Source organism: Parasteatoda tepidariorum, chromosome 7, assembly GCF_043381705.1.
Source record: "Parasteatoda tepidariorum isolate YZ-2023 chromosome 7, CAS_Ptep_4.0, whole genome shotgun sequence".
In the NCBI taxonomy this organism is placed as follows: domain Eukaryota; kingdom Metazoa; phylum Arthropoda; class Arachnida; order Araneae; family Theridiidae; genus Parasteatoda; species Parasteatoda tepidariorum.
In genome coordinates this window covers 61,020,906-61,035,023 of record NC_092210.1, presented here as the reverse complement: position 1 = coordinate 61,035,023, position 14,118 = coordinate 61,020,906, and the positions used below count along the sequence as shown (strand labels likewise).

The following is a 14,118-nucleotide window of genomic DNA, read 5'->3' as shown; positions in this document are numbered from 1 at the left end:
TGAGCTTGGGCTACAATCTTGTATTTTTTATTTTAGCAATATGCTTATACACAAACCGAAAAATAATAACAAAAAATAAAATCGTTTCCTATTAAGCCAAGCCTACTTAAATAACGTAGTTTCAATAAATTTAAATTTGTTGTTTTTAAATGTATCTGTAAAGTTTATAAACCCGCTTTTATTTTTACCTGCGCGTTTTTGATAAATTAAGGTCAGAGCAATTTTATCTTAGATTGCTTACCAACAATAAACGTTGCAAATTTGAAACAGAAATCGATCACTAATAAAAAATTTAAATTATGATTTTGCTTGCCTCCAATTTTAATACCTTTTATTAACTGCCATGTCAAAATAGACAATTAATTAAGATCCATTCATTTTATTTACAAACAAAATATTAAAATCGTTCTTAAAACATTATAAAATTAACCATCTCGTCGTCAGCCCTATTTCGCGCTTACCATTATGAAAGCGGTTTAAATTTATTCAGCTGGCATTCTTGGCGTGACATGTCCACTGTTCGCGGAAAAGTACGGTTTGTATTAAATTAGAGCTCTCTCAATGATGTCTGATTTAGAAAGGTGCTAATCGCACTGCTAAGTTATTGAAATTGTAGATATTGAAAGATGTAAAACACACAAATGTCAACATGGGCTTATTTACCCAGTTTTAAACATCTACTCAAAATTTCATGTACTCCACAATAAATTGAAGATAAAATTAACTTTTAGACTATGGAAAACTTTACACAGTTGATTTATAGAGTTTAAATATATTTTCATAGCTTTCTTTTCCAGTAAAAATTAAAAAACCTAGCGGACAAAGCTAGCCAGACAACAGGGGAAACTGTGCCTCCTGATGATTTCGATAGAATACAGGGGTCTGTTTAGAAGAAATTTGGGTCCGTTAACAAGCCCTTCACAAAATATCTTTTCTTAAAAACGGACACTTCACAAAATAATTTATCTTTCAATCGGACCCTTCACAAATTTATTTATCTTCATTATTGTTTTGTTAATCCAATAAAAATAAACCCTTCCCAGGAAGGGGGGGGGGGAGAAAGACAAATGTAAACGAACTAAGTTTTGTTTTCGGCAGACGATTCTTCCTTTATTCGTCCGAAATTAATATTGAGTGCTGAGCAGTATAGGCTAAATACCAAATATTTGTATGTTGCATCTCTAATTTAGTAGCAGCAATTGCAGTTTAGTTTTGAAAATTTACATTTTTTTAAATTATAATTTTACAGTGTTGAGCTAAATCTTGCATGTCTTTACAATTTAAAAACTCCTTGAAAAAGCTTTTTGCAATAACAGAACCCTTTTTGTACAAATTTACAAAAGCCGGACCCTGGTTGAAAGAATGCGACTTAACGTTTATTTTATATTCACAAATTACGAGTAATTTTTGCACAATTTTACAAAAACGGAACTTTCACAAAATGTCTGGACAGACACCTGGAATATATTAAGTTTATATCACATGGTATAAACTTTATACCATGTTGCTTATAAAGTTAAATCAACTTCTGCAACATGAAACCTTTGTTGCTTTAAAATAATCAAAAATAAACTTTTATTACAATAAACCAGTTACTTTTTTTATAAATTTTATTTACACAATTATTTTGCTTGATTGTTAGAATCTCGTTAGTAATTTTTGGTAGATAATTATTAGCAAAATAATAAAAATATATATATATATATATGTAAGGTACGTAAAATAACTCTCAAAATTATCTCAATCCATACTTAAGACACACTTAAATTAACAATTTGCTCAGAAAAAAACTCATTAGAACACCTAATTAACCTAGACATTTGATAAATTATTAGTCTTTTTCCTTTAATTGTTATTTCCTTAAAAATGAAAATCTTTACATTCTTTTTAGTTTTAACCATGATCAACACATTAGCTTTTGTCATTTAAATGTTGTTGTTTTTTCAAACTTTATTATTTCTAAAATGTCAACATTTATCACATGTTAAGAAAAGGGAAAGAAAACCAAACTAATGAAAGCAATGATATTCTGGAGAGAGAAAAAATAACTAAGGAAGAAAATAATTTTTCTTCATTAGTTTCAACCATCACCACATCAAACGGTACCAAACTATTGAAAGTAATGATATTCTGGTGAGAGAAAAAATAACTAAGGAAGAAAATAATTTTTCTTCATTAGTTTCAACCATCACCACAGCCAAAGATACTAAACCAATGAAAATAATCGTATTCTGGAGGAAAAAAATAACAAATGTAGAAAATAATTTAAATCATAATTATTAAAACTTATGTTTAATTGCAAAACTTTTAATGATCTTTTATGAGAATAAAAGAGAGAGAGAGAGAGAGAGAGACACTTTTAATATATTTTCTATGATAGGAGGAGAAATGAATTTCAAAAGCTGTCTTTACTTTAAAATAAATAATGAATTTTTGAAAGTCAACAAATTTAACGAATGTTTGATATAAGTATGCAAAGCACAAACATAAACATAATTAAAACATAACAATAAAAAATATGAACACAATTCTTTTAACAATGATAGTAAAATTTAAAAAAAATGGAAGCAGAATCGAATTTCTAATTTTGATTGCTTCCTAACACAACTATTTTTCAGTCCGGGGAAACCAGGGACGGTTCACATAGTTTTTAATTAATATTTTTTTCTAATTTTTATCATTTTTTTGTTGTCCTAATTAATTAGCTGAGCGATAAGGTACTTGCAAACAAATGAAAACCAAACAGAAAATTTTCAAATTTAAATATATGCTGAATTTTTAAACTATATTTACATAAAAAAATTAAATAATGATGATAATTTTTTTATAGCAAATAGCTACAGTTTTGTTAAAATCACTAATACTTATTGTCTTAAATAACGAGAATTTAAGAGAAAATACCTTAAGCATTAAATGCTGTTTTCCAAAAACTTTTCACGTAATTATAAAAAATAAAAAAATAAAACACTTAAAATTTTGGCAAGAAGATTGTGAAATTTCAGAAAACTGTATACGATAAATACAAATAGATAACTATAACGAGATAACTATAAAATTGTAAGTACAATAAAAAAAAATTCTTTCAAATCGAAAATATTTCAGTTGGTGAGCTTTAATTTTTTTTTCTGATTCGCACTATTACGAAAAGTTATATCATTACATGTGTTACTGACATTAAGGTAGCCGACTGGTTTCTACAACTTTGTTATTAAATATGAATATAAAAATTTAAAAAACTAGTTTTATGTGTAAAAACAAATAAAACTAGCAAAAAAGTATTATTTTAAATGGCCATTTTCAGGCAAAAAAAAGGCATTTTTTTGCATATACACAGCCAAAAGATTTTGATCACCTAAAACCAAGCATTTCTTTTAGTTTTTTTTTAAAAGGATATCAACAATGTTTTGAATTATTATCTTAATAGCAAGTGTATATACTACAAAGCTAGGGATCAATGTTGTTAAAGAAACAAATTTTCAAAAATTTCCGTACTTGTCTTTGTGAAAAAACATGCAAAAAAATAAATTTCTACTTTTTTTTCTCTTATAGTCTGTAGTTCAAAACAGGCGTGCTATAATCATAAATAGTCATGTAAAATTGTAGACCATTATTTACAAAACAACATGATAGATCATGTTTAAGGTGGCAAAAAATGGGACAAAAAAACTTGATTTTGAGATAAACGCATAAAATTATTAGTCTATCAGCTGTAATCATCTTGCACAAAAATTGCTAAAACTTTGCAAATAATTGTAGTACAAACAAAAGTAAAGTGTTCTTAGAAAGCTAAAGAGTACAGTAGTTCTAAATTTATAATACTCTCATTTTCGAAAATTTTGCCCAAAATATGTTTTTTGCACTAGTCAGACACCTTAAAGTTTAACCGAAGACGTTATTTAAACTGTTTAAGGCTTAAAAAGATTAAATAACGTCTTCTGTTACAAACAGTCATACGTTTAACATTTAACATTGAAAGAATTCGGCAAGAAACGAACTTGACAATAAATAAATTTTAAAACAAAAACGCCGATTTGTTTTAGCTTAAGCTTTTTTTATAGTTCACTGTTAAAGAAAAATTAAAAGAAAAAAGTTAAAGAAAAATTAAAAACAAACAATCAATAAAAAACCAATCTGTAAACAAAATAAAATAATGCATTTATAAAATATCTAAATATTTTAAAAACAATGAAGTAAAAAATTTTTAAAACATCATTGAAAAAAAAAAAATTTTTAGATATAGATTCTGACAAATTAATCGTTATGTAGAATTCGATTAAAAATAAAAATTATAATATTGAAAAAAAAACATAGAAAGATCAAAATAAATAAAAAACTAAGTAAAGCGAAATTGACATATTTCAATAATCGAAAACTTGATTACTTAAATAAATCAAATTTAAGGCTGTACTCAACTCTATTATAAAAATCCTTATATAATGCGGCAAACTAAAAACGTCTAGTAAGTAAAAAGTTCGCTACACATAATAGGCATAGATTAAATAAAATTTTAATTAATGAAATTAATTATTATTTGAACTCATGTATTAAAAAAATCGATATATTGATAAAATATTCTAAAAATATCAAAATAAAAAGTTTTTCTAACTCAATTGTCGGTTTATGAAATCAAAAACTTTTTAAACGTTAAAAAATATGATTTAAACAAAATTTAACCGTCTCACCAATTTTTTTCAACAAAAAAAAATGCAAAAAATCAACATATTCTTTTATTTTATTAATAATTACAAGGAACTAAAACAAAACGTAATATACTACTTTTAGGTTGAAAATTTAATTTTTTGTTATGTTTAAGAAAACATTTAATTTACCATTAGCTAACTATCTTTGTAACTTAGAAAGTATATGCAAACTTTCTTTAGTTTTAAAATTAATTTAATTTAAAACTCTTTTTATATGCAAACAGTGAACTTCGATTTCTGGTTTTGTCAACGTTCGCTATTTCAATACAATTTTGTTACATTTTCCTGCATTTTAAAGTCTTATACATTTAAATTAAAATTAAATGCATTTTAAATAAATATTTCTTACATTTTTGAATGAAATTTACGGTTATTTTGAATATTTGATATCCTCAAAATTTACTTCAAAATCGTTACTTTTTATTTTGTACTTGTACTTTTACTTGTATTTTTTACTCGTTACTTTTAAAAATCAAATTATTTTAACTCGTTACTCTTGCTTAAACTACCTGTACTTTTACTCGTTACTTTTAAAAGTATTAAAAAAGGCTGCTTGTCGAATTATTTCAATATTCGGAACAACGTACTTATGTGAATCATTTTATTCCACTATAAAATTCGTGAAATCCAAACACCGTTCAGTATTAACTAATCAGCATCTCAAAGAATTACTGAGAAGTGCTGTCACCAATTATTCACCAAATTTTAAAGAATTATCAAGAGAAGTAAAATAAATGTGTTTTATTTTTAATATTTAAATTCAATACACATATTTTGTAATTTTATTTATATGTTTTCAATAAATATAATTTCGGTAAAAAAAAAATTTCATAATCAGGTTAACGCAATAAAAGTAAAGGTTACTCATAATTCTACAATAAATAAGAAATTCTCATGCAAAGTAAAGAATTTTTAAAACATCATAGGTCTATTTGATTAAATGAAAATTAGATGCATGATTAATTGAAGTAAACAAAAGTGTAATAATTTATGAAAGCATGCTAAGCGAAACAAAAAAGTAAAAACTTACAAACAACAAAATATCCTACAGAATCCATCGAACACGTTTTTTTTTTTTTTTTTGATTAAATAATAGCAATCTAATGTGTTCCGTATTTCCCGTTTAAAATAAACAAGTCATCGCTACTTTAAAAGAAACCGGTGGCAACTAATAGAAATCCAATGACCTTGATATCAAAGTCCCTGCGAAATAAAGCATTCAGTTCTTAAATAAAAAATACCGCGTCACAGTTAGATAACTCAAAAGAAAAATACTTGAAATTACGCTATTACGTAATTTTATGAAGATCACATGATACCGTAGTTTTTCTTCCTTCCTCAGAAGCTATTATGTTAATTCAAAGCGTCAGGCAAGAAAAAAGAAGATAAAAAAAATCGTAATTTATTTCGCAGAGAAAATATACGTGCAGAAGAAAAGTAAAACGCACATAAATGCTTTGAATATTATTTGCTATAATTCAGTGACGCTCTCGTTTAATATAAATTGAATTTTATTACGTAAAGTAACACTGGCATACTAATTCTTTGTTGCATTTATACAAATTACTTGATTTCGCCCAATTCGGATGTGGGGATTACAAATCTTAAATTAGTTTTGCTAATTCTAATTCTTTGCCATTCTTCTTTCGAAATTAGTTTTTTTAAACAACATTTTTAGTCCATGTTTGTCGTTACGTACAAGTTTAGATACGTTATATATAGCAGGGTGTCGCATAAATATTGCGACATACTTCTAGGGCAGTTAGGGCACATTATCAGAATTAAAATAGCAATAAAACCCATGCCTGGAAGAGATATTCCAAATCCAGGGGGATTTAATGACTCGCTCTACATTAAATAGTATAGCATTAATACTCTATATAGTATATCATTAATACTCTATATAGTATATCATTAATACTCTATATAGTATAGCATTAATACTCTATATAGTATAGCATTAACACTCTATATAGTATAGCATTAATACTTTATATAGTATAGCATTAATACTCTACACCAAAGAGCCATTACATTATGACCACCCTGCTAATAACATGTAGGACCACCTTTAGCCCTTAAAACTGCTAGCACCCGCCGTGGCATTGATTCCACAAGGTGCTGATAGGTAGTCTGAGGTATCTGGTACCAAGCGCTCACCAACTGGCCCTGCAATTCTATCACATTGCGAGGGGGTAGCGTGGCAGTAAGAATTTGGTTTTCCAAGTAGGACCACAAATGCTCTATTGGATGAAGGTCAGGTGAATTTGGGGACCAAGACATGACTTGAAAGTCAGTGAAATGCTCCTCGACGATTCGACCCTTATGACATGGTGCATTATCCTGTTGGTAAACACCATCCCCCGCAGGAAAAACTGTTGCCATGAATAGGTGAACCTAGTCTGCAACTATGTTCAAGTAGCTTACAGACGTCAGCGATTGTTCTATGAGGATAATGGATCCTAATGTGCCCCATGAAAACATTGTACCAGGGAGAGAAATCATGAAAACCTGGGCGAGCCCCCATTGTTATAGATGGAGGGTGGTCATAATGTAATGGCTCTTCGGTGTATATAGTATAGTATTTTCTTAAATTAAAAAAAAATGATTGACTTTTTTTTAATTCATGTAACAAATTTTGAAAGAAATATAAACTTGCCTTATAATTTGGACGAACTACAGCCGAGAGAAAAATCCTCGTCCATCCTAATAATGCCAGTTTGAGAGAGAGTCGTTACAAGCCGCTAGATTGTAAATTAGCTGCCCAAAAATGTCATATAATTCTGGTGGCGCCTCCCTATTATGAACTGTTCAAAAGCATACGAAGAAACAGTTCATAACAAGAAAGCCCCTCTAGTGGCGTATCACAACATTTATGGGCATGAGTTCTTATCCTCTTTTAATCTGGATGATTTGTCCAAAATTCTATAGAAGTTTGTCGCAACATTTAAGCGACACCTTGTTATATATAAGCATAGCTGCCAACACTTCCGGTTTCGACAGAAGATTTTATTTTCATATTTAAAGTGGTAGCAAAACTCATGTTATTACTTTAACCTTTTTGAATTATAATAGATAGTAATTATTAATGGGGTTTGACAACCACTGCATATAAATAATTACAACAAATATATAAAAGCATTATAGTCTCCAAGATAGCGAATTTGAACCTGGCAAAATATAAAGATATTTTTGAGTAAGACCGTTTTTTGGTTATTGTTTTACTACCAATTGGAAAATACATACTCGGAAATAAAGGAAATTGGCGGGTATGTATGTATAAGGCTTTCAAACTTGTATATTTCAACAAAAAATAGACTAATAATGCCAGTTTGAAAATAACTCTCTTTTTTGATTCTTAATGGGTTTGAAAATTAACAGTTTAAAAGTTTATTAGTTTTTAAATTGCTTTTGAACGCGACAATTTTACATTGTTAATATACTACATCCTGTTTAATAAAATAAAAATATGCAGTCATTATTTAAGTTTTCTCAAATGGAAGTGTTAGATCCTGAAGAATCCGAGGACCTAATTTGTGGACCTATTACAGAAAATAATGTTTTTCTTTTGGCATGTGACTTAACAGATGATGGTGAAAACTTGCAAGATTTTTCCAAAGATTAAAAAAAAAATGACGCACATCGAATTCAGTGAGAATTTTATGCTCTCTCAACATTCAAACATCTCATAATAAACAAATTCTTTTATTGTCAAATATTTTTTCTGCACTTGTGCAGCTGATTTACTCCATCTACCATCTACGAAGAAGAGAAGAACCACTCTACATCTACGTTCTACTTTCGAAAATCTCTCTATTCTTCATTTATGGGTAAAACTCTTACCTCTGTCCGATTAAAACCAATCCTGTCGACCTGACACGGCAATCACAGTTGAGCTCTTTTTGGCATACAAAAAATTAGGCACGTTGGAAAGAAGATGCTGTTTATAACAGTTTGGATATCGAGAGAGCATCAAATCGATTAAAAAATCGATCTGCTTTGATTTTTATGTCGTGAAAAGTCTTACAAATAAATAAGTTTTCCCCATAATATCTTAAGCCACATGCCAAAAGAGAAATCATTAGTAGTTGTAGTACATCCACAAACTGAATCACCGGATCTTTCAGAATCCCACGCTTCCTTAAAGGAAAACTTATAATTGTTAACGTCTGTATATTTTTATCTGTTTCTAAACAGGATGTGAATTGTTAATTACGTGAAAAATATTGTTCAGATTAATGATTTAGAAAAGGGAATTTAAACAAAGAAATAATAACAATAATATTTCTGAAGCTTTATATACAGGGTTATTCATAATTCCCTCCAGGGTTTCGAAGCGTTATAGTAAAAGAACGAAGCCGAATATGGCAAAAAAGAACATATGAAATTATTCCGAAAGTATTCAAGTTTTAATTTAAGCAGTTGCCGGTAGATGGCAGTAACATGCATCACTGAAGCCAGTTGTAGTAAAGAAAAATGGCGTTTACAGGCGGAGGGAATTATGAATAACCCTGCATTATTACGTATATAACAAAACCTGTGGAATTTCTTTTCCCATGTTGGTAACGAGGAGCTGAGTAGACAAAAGGGGGATCTTGTAATAAAAATTGATAAATAAAATGAAAGTAATCAATTAAGTGAATAAATATAATGGTTCAATTGTTATGTCAAATTTACCTAATGGAGTAACAAAAAAGTAACCATACATAATGGAATAACCATATTAAGATAAATTAGAACGATTAGCAAGAACTATTTTGTAATCAATCACAAATCCCACATATCGTTTTTAATGGCTGGCATATTAATTGTAACTTTAGAAAAATATAGTCATTAAAAAATCCAAAGAAAAATTCTTTCCAAACAAATTTCATGTATTCCGATAAATTTATTGCCAAAACTAAAAGAAAACGTAAAATTCTGATAACATAGCAAAATCTTAGAAAAAAAAATAATAATTAAATACTTCAAAAAATGTGAGATGCTGAAAAAAATATTCTAAAAAAAAACTCTAAAATATTTCAAGTTCAGGGCTTCAAACTTTTTTTTCTTTTTTCTTATCTCTATTATTATAAGTTATTCTAATAATGGAAAAACGTTAAGTAATGAAAATGTTCTAAACACCATAACAAACAATACATTTCTCAAATAAAAAGTTATACAATTTAATTTGCACAATTAATACCATGACTTTTTTTTTTCAAAACATCTTTCCTGCAATACAACTAATAAACTATAAAATTTTGGTAGTAAAAACTATATTCCTAGAGGGTATTATTATACTAATACCTAGCTATTGTACATACTTTCCGCGGGAAGAAATGACACCGCGGAATTTAAACAACTTCATCTTTCTTTAGCACGGAATTACGTTTGCAGTTATGTCAAGCGATTATGAAACCAGAGAAGTTTATAAACAACTGTAACCTTCAACAACGTTCTATCTTTTCGGAATTTCTTAGCTTGCTGTAAGTTGTACGAAAAGTTGCTTGAAACGATCTGCCACTGTTGACTGTTTCTCTCAGCTTCTAACAAAAATTAAATTTTCTTGCGTTGAATTTAGTATTCCATTGTTTATATCTTAGTTGACTCTTTTTTAATCGTAAGAATAGAATAATTTTAGGGATAGAATAATTCTAGATAATAATTCTAATTCGAAAATTTTTAGACTGTTATTAAATAAAATATTTATTAAAGTCTATATGCATTCAGACATTAAAGTCTATATATTCATAGTCTATATGCAGTTAAAAATCTATATGCATAGACTTTTCTTTGGATAGCCGATTTTTATAGCTGTGTGTAAAAAATTTTCAATTTGCTTAAGAAGTTCTAGAGAAATGAGCGAAATACGCAAAAAATAAATTTAACTTTCATATAAAAATATATTAATATAACTTTCATATAAAAATAAATTAATGTAACTTTCATACAAAAATAAATAAATTTCAAAAATAAATTAATATAAATCAAACTTTCAACCGCTCTCTTATAACTAACTATTGTGAGTTGTGACCATGTTACCCAAATTGTGGCAACCCCTATAGATATGAAATCCGAATCATTCAAGTCATATTCGTTCAAGTTTTATTAACAGATAGTTTTAATATTTTGATATCTTAATTCTAAAGCTGAGTCTCGCTTAAAATTTCTAAGCAAATAAGTTGAAATTTTCTTTGTAGTTAATTTTATTTTTTTGAACCGAAAAGTTTCTTTTTTTTTCCTTTCTTTTAATTGATCTGCAAATAAATGAAGAAGCATTAGCTATTTGATTCTCCATTGATAAATAATATCTAATAGAATTATTCTATTTCAGAAAACGATTAATAAAAAGATCAATAAAGACATAAACGATGTGATGTGTGTATTAAGTTCAATGCAAGAAAAGTTTCTAGAAGCTGAGAGAAATAGTCAAAAATGGCAAATCGTTTCAAGCAACCTATCGCACAACTAAGGGCAAACCTATAAGAAATTCTGAAACGATAGTAACCGTATTTGAAGGTTACAGTTATTTATAAGCTTCTCCGGTTTTATAATCGCTTCAGGCTGTCATATGACATAAACCAAGATAGAGTAGTCCAATGTACATAGCCTCATTTCTCCACGAGAAAAGTACAGTGCGCAAAATAAAAAACGGACCATCCTAAATAACTAATAATAACGCACTAAAATGTTGACAGAAACGTCGAACTGATGAACAAATATTTATACTGGATCAGATGGTAGAACAGCACCAGAAATGCAAAATAGATAACTACTTGAATTTGAAATTTACTTCAACTAATAATGGACGTTACTTATCTACAGTGCGGGGAAAATAACCAGACCATCCTGAATAACTTTTGATCTAATGATCGGATCTTCCCGTTCCAGGATTCAATCTTAATGGTTCGAAGGGGTAACCTCGAATATTCTATGCTAATTAATTCATGGGAACGATATTTTTAGTGACGATATCAGACATAAACCGTACTTTCTCGGTATAAATCCCTCTATTTACGCTTTTACCTTAATCTCCACTTCTGTTTTCATATTTTGTAATCTGGCAATTTTATTATGCTTTACAGTATTTGTTTTGTGTTCTGTTTTTTCTAGACTTTTTCTTTCTTTTTTTTTGCGTGATATTTATTACTTAATGTGTTCTATATTGTTTCAAACATTTTTTGTTTGAGTACTCCTCACACTATTGTTTTGACAGATTTTGTTGTTGTTGTAGTTCATTTACGTCGCACTAGAGCTGCACAATGGGCTATTGGCGACGGTCTGGGAAACATCCCTGAGGATGATCCGAAGACATGCCATCACAATTTGGATCCTCTGCAGAGGGGATGGCACCCCCGCTTCGGTAGCCCGACGATCTGCAAGCGAAGTCGAGCACTTTACGGTAGCACAGTTTAACGAGGACCCATACCGCACACCCTCGGTCCCGACGCAGACTGCTCCAAGTGGTCAACCACCCGCACACTGACCGCAGCCAGTGATGCTTGACTTCGGTGATCTCCTGGGAACCGTGTCTTAACGATCAGACCACTGCGGGACTTGACAGATTTTGATTTGGCTATATTGATACAATATTAGAATACACTTTTTTTGCTGACATAATCGTTCAATATATATTTTTTTCGAAAATTTAAAAAAAAAAATTTTTTATAATTGTTATTTTATTTTAATAATTTTATTCTTCTCTTTTAATTTTTTGTAATTTTTTCCGATGTTTTCTCTTTTTTTTTTAACTTTAGCTTATTTACTGAATATATTTTGATATTTAATGAATTATAGTTTTTTTACGAACAGACTTACACATTTTAAAACTCATTAAACATTTGTCTAAAATAAAATCGCCAATTAGATAAGATTTTTCCACTTAAGTAAAAGTTATCAAAATGTAGGAATTATTATCAATTTTTTGCAAATATTTACTTGCCCAGGCAATGAAGCATTGGTGTAAATTTCCAAAGATTGCAAAAAATAGACGAGCCCTTTTCAATTACACAAAATTGTGGTTTTTCTTCTAATAGATAATTTGTATTATTTTTGAAATTATCATAAAAGGAGATTGCTAACGACAGCAATACTGAACATAACGTTACTAAAAAAAAAGTATATAGTTCCAGTAACAAATCAATACTAGTAGGGTTTATAGTTCTACCGTCCATAGCCTATCGTTAAATATTGCTTTCAGTTATGGAATATCTGCTTCACTACTTTAATTTCCACCAGCTCTATTTTTATTCTTATCTACACACAGTATCAAAGAATCCCTGAATGTGTTCTATGAATTTACTATTATTTGATAATGGGAAACCTTTGAAAAACTGGAATAAACCTAAAAATGAATCTAAAGTAATATAGTTTACAAAAGTGTGTTTTTGCTTCAAGTTTAAAACACTTAAACTGTGACTTTTTTTTATTTATCTTGGCAAAAGAGCTTCAAAAAATTCCTTTCTACGTACTTTGCCAATTTTAAATTGGAGTGAATTTGGTAATTTTATTACTTCTTTTATTTTCAAAAGTTTTCCTTTGCAATAAAACCAGTTTTGGAGGGAAAAAATATTACAAATAAAGGTATGAATAGTATTTTTATTATTTTTCATTAAAAGTAATCTATTTACTGTAAGAGAATGTTATAAGTTTTAACTTTCATTATAAATTAAAAATTAGTAAAAAAATCTCATTGAAATAACCTTTTTAAAATATGTGTAAAATGTTAACTTTTATTAAATACTAGTTCTCAAAAAAATAATTTATGGTTATCGGAACCTATTCTGTTATACAACTATTTTTTTTTCTTGTCTCAGTTATTTACTTTAGATCTCCACTTCAAAAAAGTTATTCTTGTTTGCCAAGTGCATCTGGAACATTCGTCTCGTGCCAAAACACTCAAAAGTTTGTCACTTTGTACCTTATTTATTTGAAATTTTATGAATTAAAATATTAAGGTATCATTAAATAATACAGTCTTTTCAAAACTATCATTAAACTTGATCTCAACTGTTATTTAGTTTTTTCATTTTGTGGAATGAATCTTAAATAAATCATAAACTTATATAATGGAAAAATCATAAAAGTTAAGTAGAATATCATTAAAATTATAGAAACTAATACAATGTGGGAAAATGAAAATTATGACAACTTAGCACAACAAATAAGTTTTCAAAATCTTACCGGATATATACTTTATTTCTTTGATTGATTATCAGAGCATGATTTATAGATAACACTGAAATATTTTTCATTGAATTATAAATGAGTAATTGAAATTTCAATGGCCATATTGCCAAACATAAATATTACTCATCTACCAACATAATGAATAAATCTAAACTGAAACTAAAAAAAAGAAAGAAAATAACAAAAACAAAATATTTCTTGATTAACAGTACCACTGGCGCCATCTGTTATTGAAATTATAAAAAGA

General features: G+C 28.4%; 1 protein-coding gene across 7 annotated transcripts in view; it reads right to left on the bottom strand.

Moving 5' to 3' along the window:
• The window catches only part of LOC107445918 (hypoxia-inducible factor 1-alpha), a 220,060-nt gene that overhangs the window by 90,534 nt on the left and 115,408 nt on the right, over positions 1-14,118 (bottom strand). Inside the window, exon 1 of one of the 7 annotated variants that reach the window (XM_016060418.3) lies at positions 5,731-5,840. The exons of the other annotated variants lie outside the window; for them this stretch is intronic. The gene's annotated coding sequence lies outside the window, so the exon portion shown is untranslated. Of the gene's footprint in view, positions 1-5,730; positions 5,841-14,118 lie in introns of those variants that run through there. 7 annotated transcript variants of the gene reach the window in all.